The 15,134-nt window shown below is 39.2% G+C and overlaps 1 long non-coding RNA gene across 1 annotated transcript; it reads left to right on the forward strand.

Moving 5' to 3' along the window:
- Window positions 1–427: 427 nt before the first annotated feature.
- Window positions 428–9,446, forward strand: LOC121397545. Its single transcript, XR_005963738.1, has 3 exons — window positions 428–608; window positions 3,832–4,016; window positions 8,590–9,446. It is a non-coding gene; the product is annotated as an uncharacterized LOC121397545 (long non-coding RNA).
- The last annotated feature ends 5,688 nt before the right edge of the window (window positions 9,447–15,134 follow it).

The raw sequence follows: 15,134 nt of genomic DNA on the forward strand, positions 1-15,134 counted from the left end.
CCTTTGTAAAATGCGTAATGAAGCAATAGAATTCTTAATGAATCAGATGAAAATTAAGCGTAGGACTGGCCAGATATGGGATGACTTTGACGTAGTTGGCCAGCTTAAATATATTGCAATATATGGACAAACAATCCCTGTGTTGTTTAAAGGGTAAGGCATTTTTTAGTAGCAGTATGCACAAAATGTCTCTGTCTTAAATATATTGATAATGGGTTGAGTGCAGAGGACCTCTTGTAGTTGACTTTAAATTAATAGCCCAATTTGGCAGGAGAACAGCCAACTCTGGTCAGGCATTTCCATCGCAACCGCCTAATTATACGCTGAGCCATTTGATTGGTCAAGAAGGCGAGGGCAATGTCACTTTAAGCCAATCATCGTGCTCAGTTGAGAATAGGCGGTCATGAATGGGCAACATTGTCCCGCAGCCTTATTACTCTCATTTGAAACCTTTTGCAGGCCGAGCGGCAATGTGGGCGTGGCTTGGAGACTGCGTCACGCTGCCTGTCTTCAGCAGGCGAGTGAAAGGTTGGAAGATGGCGGCGTGAGGTGTTGGAGAGGCCCCGCTGGGCCCCGGGAAATCGGGGCCAATGAACTCGTAAACTGGGGTAAGTGTTGGGAAGGAGGTTGTTATTTGCTGTTTAGCATCGCGCTCCTCTGAGGGTCGTTTAAGGGCGCGTTTGTTTAAGCTGTTGTTGTTGTTGGGTGACAAAGGATGATGGGTATTGTAGTTTAACTTGGGAACTGAAGAACAGTCCCACTTACCCTCTTTATTTGTGTCTGCGAGTCGTACGGGTCTCGGGAGATTGGGGGGTCACGTGATATCCTGTAGGGTTTTCCACTGAGGAGGATTTCCCTTTATCATATTAAAGGCACAGTCAGGCTATACAAATGTAATCACATACAGGTGTAGCCACATACAAGTGTAATCACATACAGGTGTAGCCAGATACAAGTGGAGTGGTGTCCGCAGGGATCAATAACCTCAGCAGCTGGGGCATCTCTGTATATTTCTCCTATTCCTGAATTCTATTTATCTCCTCTTTTTATCAATTCATGGGGCAGAGAGGCTCTTTACTCTGGGCTCCCAGCATCGAAGGGGTGAAAAGTAATAGAAAAAATACAAAGGAATTGAAAAAATCTATATATATGGGAACTATTGTTTTAGATATATATATAATACACAAAAGCCGTGAATATCTTGTAAATTATATCCTTATAAACGGTGAGTTCTGATGTCATCAGTTATAAACGGTGAGTAGTGATGTCATTTCTGTTACATGACTCACTGAAACTTGTGTATTATAATAAATAAAGTACACCCAGTTGTAAAATATGAGGATACTACAAGTTACCTCGGAGTTCCATGACCTGTATAAAAACACTCTGCCTTCGGCCTCGTATTTTTATATGGTCATGAAACTCCTCGGTCACTTACAATATCCTTATATTTTACAAGAGGGGGTACTTTATTCACTATATAATACACACAAGCCATGAATATCTTGTAAATTATATCCTTATAAACAGTGAGTTCTGATGTCATTTATGACGCATGACTCACTGAAATTTGTGTATTATAATAAATAAAGTTGCAAAAATATGAGGATATTCAAAGTTACCTCGGAGTTCCATGACCTGTATAAAAGCACTCTGCCTTCAGCCTCGTATTTTTATATGGTCATGAAACTCCTAAATTATAATATCCTTATATTTACAAGAGGGGGTACTTTATTCACTATATATATATATATATATATATATATATATATTATATATATATATATATATATATATATATATATATATATATATATATATATATATATATATATATATATATATATATATATATATATATATATATAATATATATATATATATATATAAACTCATAGGAATTCCGCACACCATTACTGAACACAACTGACCCGAGTGCTACTCACAAAATGTATTTAAATGCAGATCTTGGATACGTGGGTGCACATCAGGAGCCTTTAGACAAAAAAGATATTTGATTAAAAATAAAAACTTTTATTAGGACATTTTTAAAAATTGGCCAACGTTTCGGTCTCCACCTAAGACCTAAAAAAAAAAAAAAATATATATATATATATATATATATATATATATATATATATATATATATATATATATATATAATATATATATATATATATATATATATATATATATATATATATATATATATATATATATATATATATATATATTATATATATTATATATATATATACAGTATTTAGCATGTAAGGTTTTGCCTTGCCAGGAGCCCATTCTTTTCACAATCCCCTCTGAATTTAGTTTAGCAGCACAGACACTGCTCTCTGGCTTAATTATGACAATAAACAGGGCAATTAGTGGAAATGTCGTTGTATCGGGGTTCCTTATGGATGGATATTTATCAGTACAAGGGAGGGGCCCTGCTCTGTTGTGGCTATGAGACCTACATAGGGGACATGTAATGAGGGAGATGGGGGGATGTTTTGTAGTACAGGTATGGGACCTGTTATCCAGAATGCTCGGGACCTGGGGTTTTCTGGATAACGGGTCTTTCCGTGATTTGGGTCTTCATGCCTTAAGTGTACTAGAAATTCATGTAAACATTAAATAAACCCAATAGGCTGATTTTGCTTCCAATAAGGATTAATTATATCTTAGTTGGGTTCAAGTACAAGCTACTGTTTTATTATTACAGAGAAAAGGGAAATATTTTTATGTCTATGGGAGACAGCCATTCCATAATTCGGAGCTTTCTAGATATCGGGTTTCCGGATAAGGGATCCTATACCTGTACAGGTATGGGACCCATTAGCCAGAAACCTGTTAACCTGTTATCCAGGGGTGCACTGATTCCAGGATTCGCCCTTTTGTGTCTGGCCGAACTGAATACGAATCCTAATTTGCAGATGTGAATCAGGGGCAGGAAGGGAAATCATGAGACTTTTTGTCACAAAACAAGGAAGTAAAAAAATTTTTCCTACTTTTTCCTTTCCCGACCCTAATTTGTATATGCAAATTAGAATTCGGTTTGTTAGTCGGCCAAATCTTTCAGAAAGGATTGGGGATTCAGCGAAACCAAAATAGTGGGTTCAGTGCATCCCTATTTATTGTACAATATACTGGTAACTGCTCTTATTTGAATGTCTCTATAAACAATGCCTGTGGGTGACGATGGTGCCTCATTCATATTAGGGATGCACCCAATCCAGGATTTGGCCTTTATAAGCAGGATTCAGATTCGGCTGAATCTTTCTGCCCGGCCGAACCGAATCCTAATTTGCATATGCAAATTAGGGTCTGGAAGGGAAATTGTGACTTTACAAGGAAGTAAAAAATGTTTCCCCCCTAATTTGCATATGCAAATTAGGATTCAGATTTGGTTCGGCATTCGGCTGAATCTTTTGTGAAGGATTCTGGTGTTTATATAGTGGATTCGGTGCATCCCTAATTCATATATATTCATATTCAAATACAAGTCGATTTCTGGTTTAATGCAATGCAAAAGTAAAGACAAAAAACATTGGGGGTCATTTATCAACACTGGGCAAATTTGCCCATGGGCAGTAACCCATGGCAACCTATCAAATTGCTGCATTCATTGTTCTACTTGCAGCTGACTTTAAAAAGCTAATCACTGATTGGTTGCTATAGGTAACTGCCCATGGGCAAATTTGCCCAGTGTTAATAAATGAGCCCCATTGTATTTACCAAATATCTTTGCTGCCAGGGTTAGGGAAGCAATAGTGCTGATGTGCATATTCCTACCAACGGCCTAGTTACATAGTGTGTGTGTGTGTTCCTCTTCAGCCACTGTTCTACCCTCCCTGCACGAGAAGAAGAGCAGCAGCAGCACGATACAAATCCTACATGGATAATCCCAGAGCTCCCGCATGCTCCTGGCCCAGACGTTGATTGATCCTGCAGATGCTTGCTGCAGTGTCTTGAAGGTCAGGGGAAGATCAGATGACTCGGGGGCCCCGCACAATACTCTGGTGAGCCAGCCAGATTTAACACCCTGCAGCATGACAGATTTCCCATGTAGCTTTGTGGAAGGCATATAATGTTAACCTGTAGTGAGACAATCTTTAAAGCTTAACCTCTTCTGAGATGCGCTGGCTTCCCAGCATGAGAACATGCAATGTCATTTTGTGGGAAACGCTTGCACAAAAGGCAGGCAGCAAGGAAGCTAAAAAATGTTAACTTAAAGGGGAACGATCGCAAAAATGAAAATGTAATATTTGCTTAAGCCTACTGAAATAAGAAACTTTCTAAATACAATCAACTAAAAATTCGGAATAGTTTCTGAAATAATCAAGTTTATGTTCAGCATCTGTTTGTCTTCATTCTGTCTTCATGCAGGAGTTGGGTGTCAGCCAGCTAATTATTGACAGTTAAGGTGGACATAGGCGCACAGATAATATTGTGCGAAACAAATTTTCGTACGATATCCGGTGCGTGTATGGTGGGAAACGAGTCAACCGATATTGGCAGAAGACGTGAAGATATCGGCTGGACGGAAAATTTTGATCGGGTGCCTTTGAAGGAACCCAAACATCGGCCATTGTTAGTGCTGAATCGTCGGATACAGGTAGAATTCTACTGTTTATCCCTGAATATCTGACGATTCAGCTCCACGTGTGTATTGAAACAAACTATCTTTCTTGCAAAGATCTTTTCCAAGAAAGATTGTAATTGTTAGGTTTATGGCCACCTTAAGATCCAATATATCTTATCGGGGGGCTCCTTTCCTAGCAGATGTATTAGAGCTCACTCAAATAACTGATCCCAGTAGAAACAGAATCTAACAAAATAACTGCCTTTTGCACAAATCCTGCATGTAGAGAGACATGATGTCTGGTGATTTTAATAGAGTGAGCTCTAATACATCTTCTAGGCAATAATAACCCCCCTATAAGATATATTGGATCTAACTGTCAATGAATATCTGACACCCAACTGCTGCATGAAGAGAGAATGAAGAGAAACAGATGCTGAGAGAGGAATAGTGAAGATGAACTTGATTATTTCAGAAACAGTACAGAAATTTTAATTGATTGTATTTAGAAAGTTTCTTATTTCAGTATGATGAAGGTTACATTAAATTTCTATTTTCGCGATAGTTCCCCTTTTTAGGTTAAATATACAATATGTAAAGGTGACCAATACAGTGATGATTTATATCTCGCCATCTTATGATTTTTCTGTGTATTGATTTTAATAATGATTTCCGATGTTAAATGTGAATAATAAGAAGTTTATCCGTATGGATCGCAGGATAGTTTATTAACGGGGAAACCTCATTGTAAACCCTCTCTACCAACCTCAACTGATTATAAATTGCAGACCCATCTGGCAGCACATGGACTTGCAATGGTGATGGTGCTTTCCCGGCATTTGCTAATGGGAAAGACTTTCCAGCCTAAGAACAATGAGAGTCTCAGTCTATTAGACAGTAATGTAGCTGCTCCGCTCACAGGTAATCCATCATTCCAGCACAAAGCTCCGCACAAAGCTGTCGTCGGCTGCCTACTGCAGAGCTTCATGCTGAAAATGCAGATACACAGGCTTTGGTTTTTTTTCTTTCTCTCTATTGCCGTCTTTTCAAGAAGCAATTCCTTTGTCTTTGAGATGGACAATGAGTTCAGAAAGACACCGTTAAAGGAAAACTATACCCCCCAAACAATGAAGGTCTCTATTAAAAGATACTGCATAACAAAGCTCATGTGTAAAGCCCTGCTTCATGTAAATAAACCATTTTCATAATAATATACTTTTCTAGTAGTATGTGCCATTGGGTAATCATAAATAGAAAATTGCCATTTTAAAAAATAAGGGCCGCCCCCTGGGATCGTACGATTCACTGTGCACATAAACAAACCAAACAAATTATACTTCTTAGGTCACATGAGCCAATTAACAGACAGAGTTGTGTCTTTTGCTTCAAAACTTCTTCCTGTTACAGTTAGAGTTGAAGTATTTCTGGTCAGGTGATCTCTGAGGCAGCACAGACACCATCACTAAATGGTGGTTCAAGGCAAGAGATGTAAAAGGGCAATATTTACTTTAATATGTATTCCAGTTTGGCAAGATTCTTTAATATGCCACTTAGTATGATATAAACTATCTGTTGCTTAAGTATTCATTTTGGGGGTATAGTTTTCCTTTAACTGAAGAGGAGCGCAAGCAAAGAAAGTATCGGTATTAAGTATCTTAATAAAAGCTTTGCGAATTAAAAGTGAAAACTGTCTTTGTGTTAATTTTCGTTAAAAAGAAACAAATTTTAGTTCTTAGTAGGGATGCAGCAAATCCACTATTTTGGCCAAGTACCGAACCAAATCCGAATCCTAATTTGCTTATGCAAATTAGGGGCGGGAAGGGGAAAACATTTTTGACTTCCTTGTTTTGTGACAAAGTCACGCAATTTCCCTCCCTGTCCCTAATTTGCATATGCAAATTGGGATTCGGATTTGGTTTGGCCTGGCAGAGGGATTCGGCCGAATCCGTCTCCTGCTGAAAAAGGCCGAATCCTGGCCAAATCCTGAACCGAATCCTGCATTCGGTGCATCCCTCGTTCTTAGGAACTGCAAAGAAAATATTTGTTTGGCATCTTGCAAAGAGCTTACAAATATTGGAATAGTCGTTTGCCAGATATGTGTCACATTGCATAGCTCCCAGGTCTGTTGCCAACGTTTTCTCTCATGAGAAAATGGATCCAAATTCATTCTTCCCACTGCCTGGCAAACTGAGCATTTAATTTCCCAAAAGATAGTTGCGCTGTTATTATGTATTTTTTTTCACCATTAGGGGCAAATTCACTAAGCGCCTAACGCTAGCGTGAATTGGCCATTTTCGTTACTTCGCCGATTCACTTACAAACGCTGGCGTAAATTCGCTAGTGTTACTTCGCACCCTTACGCCTGGCAAAGTTGCGCAACGGACGTAACTACGCAAATTCACTAACGCACGCATTGTACTGAACGCTACCTTTAACACTAGACTTCCTTCGCCGCCTCAGACCAGGCGAAGCGCAATAGAGTAGATAGGGATTGCTTCAAAAACAGTTAAACATTTTTTCTAAGTCCCAAAAAACGCTGGCGTTTTTTCTTTATTATGGGTGATAGGCTGAAAAAGATCGAAAAAATTTTTGGGGCTCTCCTCCTTCCCCCCTACATTTCCTAACTCATGGCAACTTAACTATACAGTGGGCACATGTGTAGGGCAAAATAATTTTATTTGATGTTTTGAAGGTTTCCCAGGCTTGTGTAGTGTTGCTACGAATACTTCCATTGAAATTTGAATTTGGCGCCGTATGCAAATTAACCATCACTAGTGTAACTTCGCTTTGCTTAGCGAATCAACGCTAGCGCAAATTTGCAACCTTATGCTACCCCTGAGCGCATTTTAGTGAATTTGCGGAGCGCTGACGAAACTACACCTGGCGAAGTGCGGCGAAGCGTACGCCAGTGCAACTACGAATCATAGTGAATGTCCCACTTAGTGTTTCTGTTTTTTTTTTTAAAGGTTGATTTTTATTTATTAAAACACAAAACAAATAAGGCAGCTGGTGGTTTAGAGGTCACAGTGTTATCTAGTGGTTACAGCAAGTTTTGTGTGTGTGCTGTGATTGTGTAATTCCAAGACTGAAGGAAACATTTAAATAATAAATGTAGTGTAAGTAAAGTTTTATTTTGCTCAACTAACATGATAAAAAATTATTTGGAATTATTTCTTCGGGTGACGGGTCCCCTTTAATGAACAAAAATGATGCCGTAAGTTTGTGAAAGCACCACTATAAATCAATGTATAGTAATAAATATAATGGAAATAATAGTAAAGGTGAGGAGATCTACTCACAGTTCACCCCAGTCCATGGGTGCGTAATGCATAGCAGTGATCAAAAATTGTTAGTAGTTTCTCCAAAAATAATGACCAACATATAATTAAAAGTTCAATCAATTTACTGGGACATGCCTTAAGTCTACTAGAAATCATGTAAACATGAAATAAACCCAATAGGCTGGTTTTTCTTCCAATAAGGATTAATGATATCTTAAGGTGGCCATACACGGGCCGATAAAAGCTGCCGACAGGCCGTGTCGGCAGCTTATTGGCCCGTGTATGGGGCCCCCCGACGGGCTTCACCGATCGAGAAAAATCCCGTCGGATCGTGGCCGCATCTATTCGTTGGTGCGGTCCTGCGATCCGACCGCCCACTTACACATTACTATTCGTTAGGATCCGATTGTTGGATCAGCCCGATATTGCCCACCTCAAGGTGGGCATATCGGGGAGAGATCCGCTCGTTGCCAAACGAGCGGATCTCTCCGTGTATGGCCACCTTAAGTTGTGATTTAAGTACAAACTACTGTTTTATTATTACAGAGAAAAGGTATTCCATTTGGATAAAATGGAGGCTATGAGAGACGCTTGTCAGTGGTAATTAACTGGGCCCTTGGTTAATCTGTATGCTCAGTGCATGTTTATTCCCTTCTGTAGAATTTATTCGTATCCCCTTGTTAAAAACACCAAATGCAAACTGAATTCTTTTCTCTTTCCTCTCTTTAGGTACCTGCTTATTAAATGAGTTATGAAGCCCTTCCTTGTTGGATTTGGGACGTGGCCCCTTGTTAAATTTGACCTGTTATAATGAGATCTTGAACCTGAAAGCCAAGAATTCTGTACCAAATGAAATGTGCAGCTTTACCAGTGAACGCACGGGTGTCTCATGCCAATTACAATCCCACATTTTTGGGGTTTTTTTCTCAGTCATTTTTGCTTTTCTCATTGAGGAATGCAGATATGAACACTGTTTATTTCAACAAATCCATGAATCTAAAGGCTTAATCATTTGCGGTGTTGTTTCTCGATTCTGTCATCCTTAAAGAGAAGCAGCTGTATTGGGAAAGAAAGGCCCTGATGTCTGACAGTTTGTCATTAAAGGAACGGAGAGAAAATGCAAGCGTTTACTTAAATCAGATGGACTATGAGACCTTCCATTTATACTCAATTTCACAAATCTTTTTTTTTTTTCTCAGTTTCTCGATCTTTCTTAACCATGAGATCTGGACGGCACAGACTTGCAACGTTTCCACTTTTATATGAAGGTAATATATTTAGGACAGTGCAGTTGCGTGTTTTTCTACATCCGAGACCTCAAATGAAACAAAATCCATCATGGCCGTTTACTGATGCATCTTGTGATCTCTCATGAAGATGGAAAGAGAAGTACTTTTCATCGAGCGTTGGGAAGACTTGTACAAAAGCAAATGAGCCAAAATACGGCCCCTAAAAAATGTGTATTTTTACTCCTTACCGGAGACAAAAAACCAAAAAGAAAACAGCTTTTTGATTTTAAACTTTGAGTTTTTTTGTACTTCAGATTCATCTTTGCATATTGGGTATGTATTAAATAGGAGCTGAGAGTCCAGGTTTTTTTTTTTTAATTATTATATATATATATAGATATACAGTATATGGGGTTTGCTGCATGTATTTGTAAGGATCTTTTTGTGGTTGGGTTATTTTAGTACAATAACAAGAATAATAGGCTCTTTTTATAGTGTTCTGAGCCTCATTATTTGTTGCAGTTTAGCTGTTCCCTCATCTGGGCAGCAGGGGGGGTTGTATAAATGCAGTAGGTTGTGCAATTAATGTGGGGTAATGTGGAGTTTTAGTTTTATGTAGTGGAGATTTTATTTATTTATTTTTACAGTTTTGCAATGGTGTAACGAAGGATGCGCCGAATCCAGGATTCGGTTCGGTATTCGGCCTTTTTCAGAAGGATTCAGATTCAGCTGAATCAGTGTGCCTGGCCGAACTGAATCCAAATTTGCATCTGCAAATTAGGGGTGGAAGGGAAATCACACGACTTTGTCACAAAACAAGGAAGGTAAAAAAAATCCACTTTTTTCTTTCCAGCAATTTTCCACTTTTTCCTTTCTGGACCCTAATTTGCATAAGCAACCGGATTCGTTTCTGTATTCGGCCAAATATTTTATGAAGGATTTGGCCAAATCCCAAATAGTGGATTTGGTGCATCCTTAGGTGTAACACATTAGGAAATCTCGGGTTGTATAGAGATTTTCCTAGTCAAGATACAATACACATCTGCAGTGGATTGATTTAGGAGGGGCATTAATCCTGGAAAATACTGTTTTAAGGAAGGCCAAATTGACTCCTGAAAAGGTATATGTGAAAGCCTAAAACTATAATTATATTATATTCGTTAGGGATGCACCAAATCCAGGATTCGGTTCGGGATCCTGCCTTTTTCAGCAGGATTTGGATTCGGCCAAATCCTTCTGCCCGGCCGAACCAAATCCGATTTTTGCATATGCAAATTAGGGGCGGGGAGGGAAATCGCGTGACTTTTTGTGACAAAACAAGGAAGTCAAAAATGCTAAATTGCATGTGCAAATTAGGATTCAGTTTGGTATTCGGCCAAATCTTTCGCGGGGTTCAGCAAAATCCAAAATAGTGGATTCGGTGCATCCCTATTTTTAGTTTATTGTTTAATGGGGCTGTTGGGGTTATAATGGGCAGTATTCACAATGGGGAATACTTATTGCTGTAAGGGGATATCAAATTATCGCCATTAATCCTAGCACTGCCTGTTCCCCCCCCAAGAGAGCTAGCGCCTAGAGGCAGATACAGTGAAGCAGATATTCAGTTCTTTTTTTTTTCCCCCCGACTTAGAACAATTTGGAATGGGTGACCCTGTGTGTGAAAACCATATGGATATTTTATTTCCTAAATACAAAATAAATGAGGCGTTTACCCAAATACTCCAAACGCAGTAGGATTCATTCATTGCAGAGCTGTTTCTCCACATTGCCCCCGAATCCTCTCTCGTAGAGGCTTTTACATTTATTTTTGTTTTTTAATTTCATTACTGGGGATGTGCAATATTGCCGTACATATGTACATTTTTACTGCTTGTGAACAAAAACGTTACAAGTTGTCTGAGAACAACAAAATCACCAATGTCTTCCATTTTGAGATGTGTATAGTTCCATAAAAGCATTAGTGTTATGTAGCAAATTGTAGGATCTGTGCATGAGTACGTTTTTTTTTTTTTGAGTAACAGAATTTGTGTAAAAAACAAAACAATTTATTGCTACCAAATTAAAAAAAAGAGGTGCAGTGTTCCTTATTGGTCAGTACATAAGTCATATCTGATACTGGGGAGGATACACTGCACCTTTTTTTATCAAGACCCCATTTGTAAATGTGCCCTCAAGACGGGTTGGGGTTCTTCTTGGCAACTGCATGCTCTTAAATGTTAATACAATAGGAATTAAGAGAACGTGTAAATGATGAACGAGTAGCATTGGAGGTTTGTTTAGGAGCCTCTTCCATGTATGATTGGTCTCACAGAACAAAGACTCCAACCAAGGAAGCAATAAGAGCTCAGCTTTACGGTAGCATTCATTTCAACTAGATTAGGGTGCGACATTTTAAGGAAAATACCTCTGTGACTGGAATCCAGAAAGCACAGTATGTTGTTCTCGATGCAAACAAAGCCATACCTTGTTACATATACCTTCAGTAGCAATAATTAATGAGATTAATGCATGGTGTAGTGAATTCTGTACTGTACAACACTGGTTTTAATAATCCGCATGTTACCAGAGTCAGGGTTGTTTCGGTTCAGAGTTGGCATTTTTATTGCTCTTGTAAAACGGGATTTCTTCTAGTGTATAATCACCGTAAATCTATTTATCGGGGTTACACAATATCCTTATATTTCAGCTTTATATCTTGCAGCATATCTCGGGCTGCGTCACATTACAAGTCACGTCAGAATCCCTTTACATTGGATCAAAAATCAGCGGTTGCTCAGACCTGTCCGTTAATATGGGCAGATTAAATATATGAGCTGCTTGGCATAATTTGTATACTCTTTTTTTCCTTTACTAAATCACTTTTTTTGATGTATCGAAATAAACTGGGAATATAGTTTCATTGAATTAGAGATATTGGAAATAATGATTGTTCCATGTGTTAGTGGTTACCCAGAAATGTATACAGCCTTGTTACAGATGTTTTTGTGTTGACTCCTAGTCAATATGATCTTTTTTAAAGGAGAATTCTACCATTTTCAAAAAAAAAAAAAAACCCTACCCCCCCCCCAGCACAACTGCCCCTAACTTGATACTTACCCCTCTGTGTCGATTCAGGCATCGGAGTTCCACGCAGCCATCTCCCGGGTCTTCGTGTCTTCTTCCGTTGCCTGGGCAATTTTCGTGAGTTTCGGCACATGCGCAGTTGTTGCAAACCGTTAAATTGCGCCAACTGCACATGTGCCGCTTCACCGGTCTCCCACTCAGCGCACTGAAGACCCGGAAGATGACTGCGTGGAGCTTCGATGCCTGAATCTGCGCCTAGGGATAAGTATAAATTTTAGGGTATTTCCCCAGGGGGCAGTTAGGCTGGGGGGAGGAGGGGTACGGGTTTTTTTCTTAAAGGACAAGGAAAGTTAAACTAAATAAGTAGGTTAGAAATGTTGTACATAATGTTTTGGGCTTCTGTACCAGCCCAAGGCAACAACAGCCCTTTAGCAGTAAAGATCTGTGTCTCCAAAGATGCCCCAGTAGCTCCCCATCTTCTTTTCTGCTGATTCACTGCACATGCTCTGTGCTGCTGCCACTTACTGAGCTTAGGGACCCACTCACAATATACAGTACACATAGAATAGAAATGTCACAATATAAGGCTAAGTAATTAATTAATACAGATAATTACACAGAAACAGTGCAATTAGCATCAGAATTTAATAATCGGCAAACCTGTAGCATCAGCTTATATTACAGGGGAAGCTCATTTTCTGCTGGATAATTAGTGACGAGCCCTAAGCTTAGCTTCTCAACAGCCAATCAGAGCCCACTGAGCATGTGAGTGTCACAGACACTTTCCAAGATGGTGACCCCCTGTGACAAGTTTGAAGTCCTGGATCATTGCTGCTATTGACAAGCTGAAACTTTAGCCTCGTGCAATAAGTTCACTATATAAAATATGGCATTTTTAGCCCTAATCATTTTTAGGGTTTAGTTCTTTAAAGGGTTGAATTCTCACTTTAGAGGCAAGAAAGTGTTTGCAGATATAAATATGAATCCGCAATGTTCTGTAAACAGAGCAAGCTGTGATTGTATTGTCAGAGAAACGACATACAAGGGCAACATACAAAGCTACATTTAATTGCCAAATTTCTTGGCATTGTTATTCAGACCCTTTTTTATTTGAATGTAGGGGGAAAGGGCATAATTTGTCAGTACAGAAAGTGGGTGAAAATATTAATGCTTTACTGTAAATCAGCTGATCATGGAGAACATATAATAGCCTTGCACATATTAATCATTGCTACATAATTCAGTTTGTTTGGGTTCACAGTGACCGAGTTCTGATAGTAGACCCCTTTGCAGTTTGGGATTGCAGGAGCTGTCTGGTTGCTAGGTCCAGCTTACCTAGGCAACAAGGCAGCGGTTTCAATGAGAGACTGGAAGATGAATTGGCCTGAATATAAAATAATAAGCAATGAACAAGCTACAAGTATAGCATTGTAGCCTCATGGAGCAATCGTTTTTGGCTGCCATTGTCAATAACCCCCAAAAACATGGAAAAGCATTAAAAAACAAATAATAAAGTTGATAATAGGCCATTCTATAAAAATAGTTTCAGTATAAATTGTATTTGCTGCTCAACGGGGTGCATCAGTTTATCATATTGTTGCACCTGTAAGACCCAGAAGTAAAGTCAATAGGTTTGCCAAACCTCTCGCTCATATTAGACATTCAGGTGGCAGTTACTTTTTCTTTGAGTGGAATTGGCCTGTGCCCTGGTGTATCCCTAGTCCCCGGCAAGACATTATGGACTGACCATTCTAGTGAGTGTTTGGCTTCACTTGGATCACTGTGCCAGGCCACTATAGCGCCCAAAGCCGTTCTGTTGTTATGAGCAACTCTTCCCCTTTGCCTGAAACCATAAGCTGTGGCCTGAGCATTCTAGTTTGAGCCAACATTCCAAAAATTTGTGTCAAGTTGTTTTCTTTGGATCTTTAATTGTGCCAATTGTGTGCCAGGCCGGTTTTCTAAGCCAAGTGTTGTGAATCATGTGGGAAGGTCACGTTTTTACTGCTAATTATTACAGTTCTCACAGTTGCTCAGTTTCATGACAGAGGACATGTTTGTTAGAAGAACAGTAACACCAAAAAAATGAAAGTGTTTTAAAGGAATGACAATATAATGCAGTGTTGCCCTGCACTGGTAAAACTGCGGTGTTTGCTTCAGAAATACTACTATAGTTCATATAAACAAGCTGCTGTGTAGCCATGGGGGCAGCCATTCAAGCACAGGATACACAGTAGATAACAGATAAGTACTACTATAGTTTATATAAACAAGCTGCTGTGTAGTCATGGGGGGCAGCCATTCAAGCACAGGATACACAGTAGATTACATAAGTACTACTATAGTTTATATAAACAAGCTGCTGTGTAGCCATGGGGGCAGCCATTCAAGCACAGGATACACAGTAGATAACAGATAAGTATTACTATAGTTTATATAAACAAGCTGTTGTGTAGCCATGGGGGCAGCCATTCAAGCACAGGATACACAGTAGATAACATAAGTACTACTATAGTTTATATAAACAAGCTGCTGTGTAGTCATGGGGGGCAGCCATTCAAGCACAGGATACACAGTAGATAACAGATAAGTACTACTATAGTTTATATAAACAAGCTGCTGTGTAGCCATGGGGGCAGCCATTCAAGCACAGGATACACAGTAGATAACAGATAAGTATTACTATAGTTTATATAAACAAGCTGCTGTGTAGTCATGGGGGGCAGCCATTCAAGCACAGGATACACAGTAGATAACATAAGTACTACTATAGTTTATATAAACAAGCTGCTGTGTAGCCATGGGGGCAGCCATTCAAGCACAGGATACACAGTAGATAACAGATACGTTCTGAAGAATCCTATTGTAAACTACAGATCTTAACTGTTGTCTACTGTGTATCCTGTGCTTGAATGGCTGTCCCCATTGCTACACAGTAGCTTGTTTATATAAACTATAGTAGTGTTTCTGATCCAACAACCCGTT

This window comes from Xenopus laevis, chromosome 8S (genome assembly GCF_017654675.1).
Source record: "Xenopus laevis strain J_2021 chromosome 8S, Xenopus_laevis_v10.1, whole genome shotgun sequence".
In the NCBI taxonomy this organism is placed as follows: Eukaryota; Metazoa; Chordata; class Amphibia; order Anura; family Pipidae; genus Xenopus; species Xenopus laevis.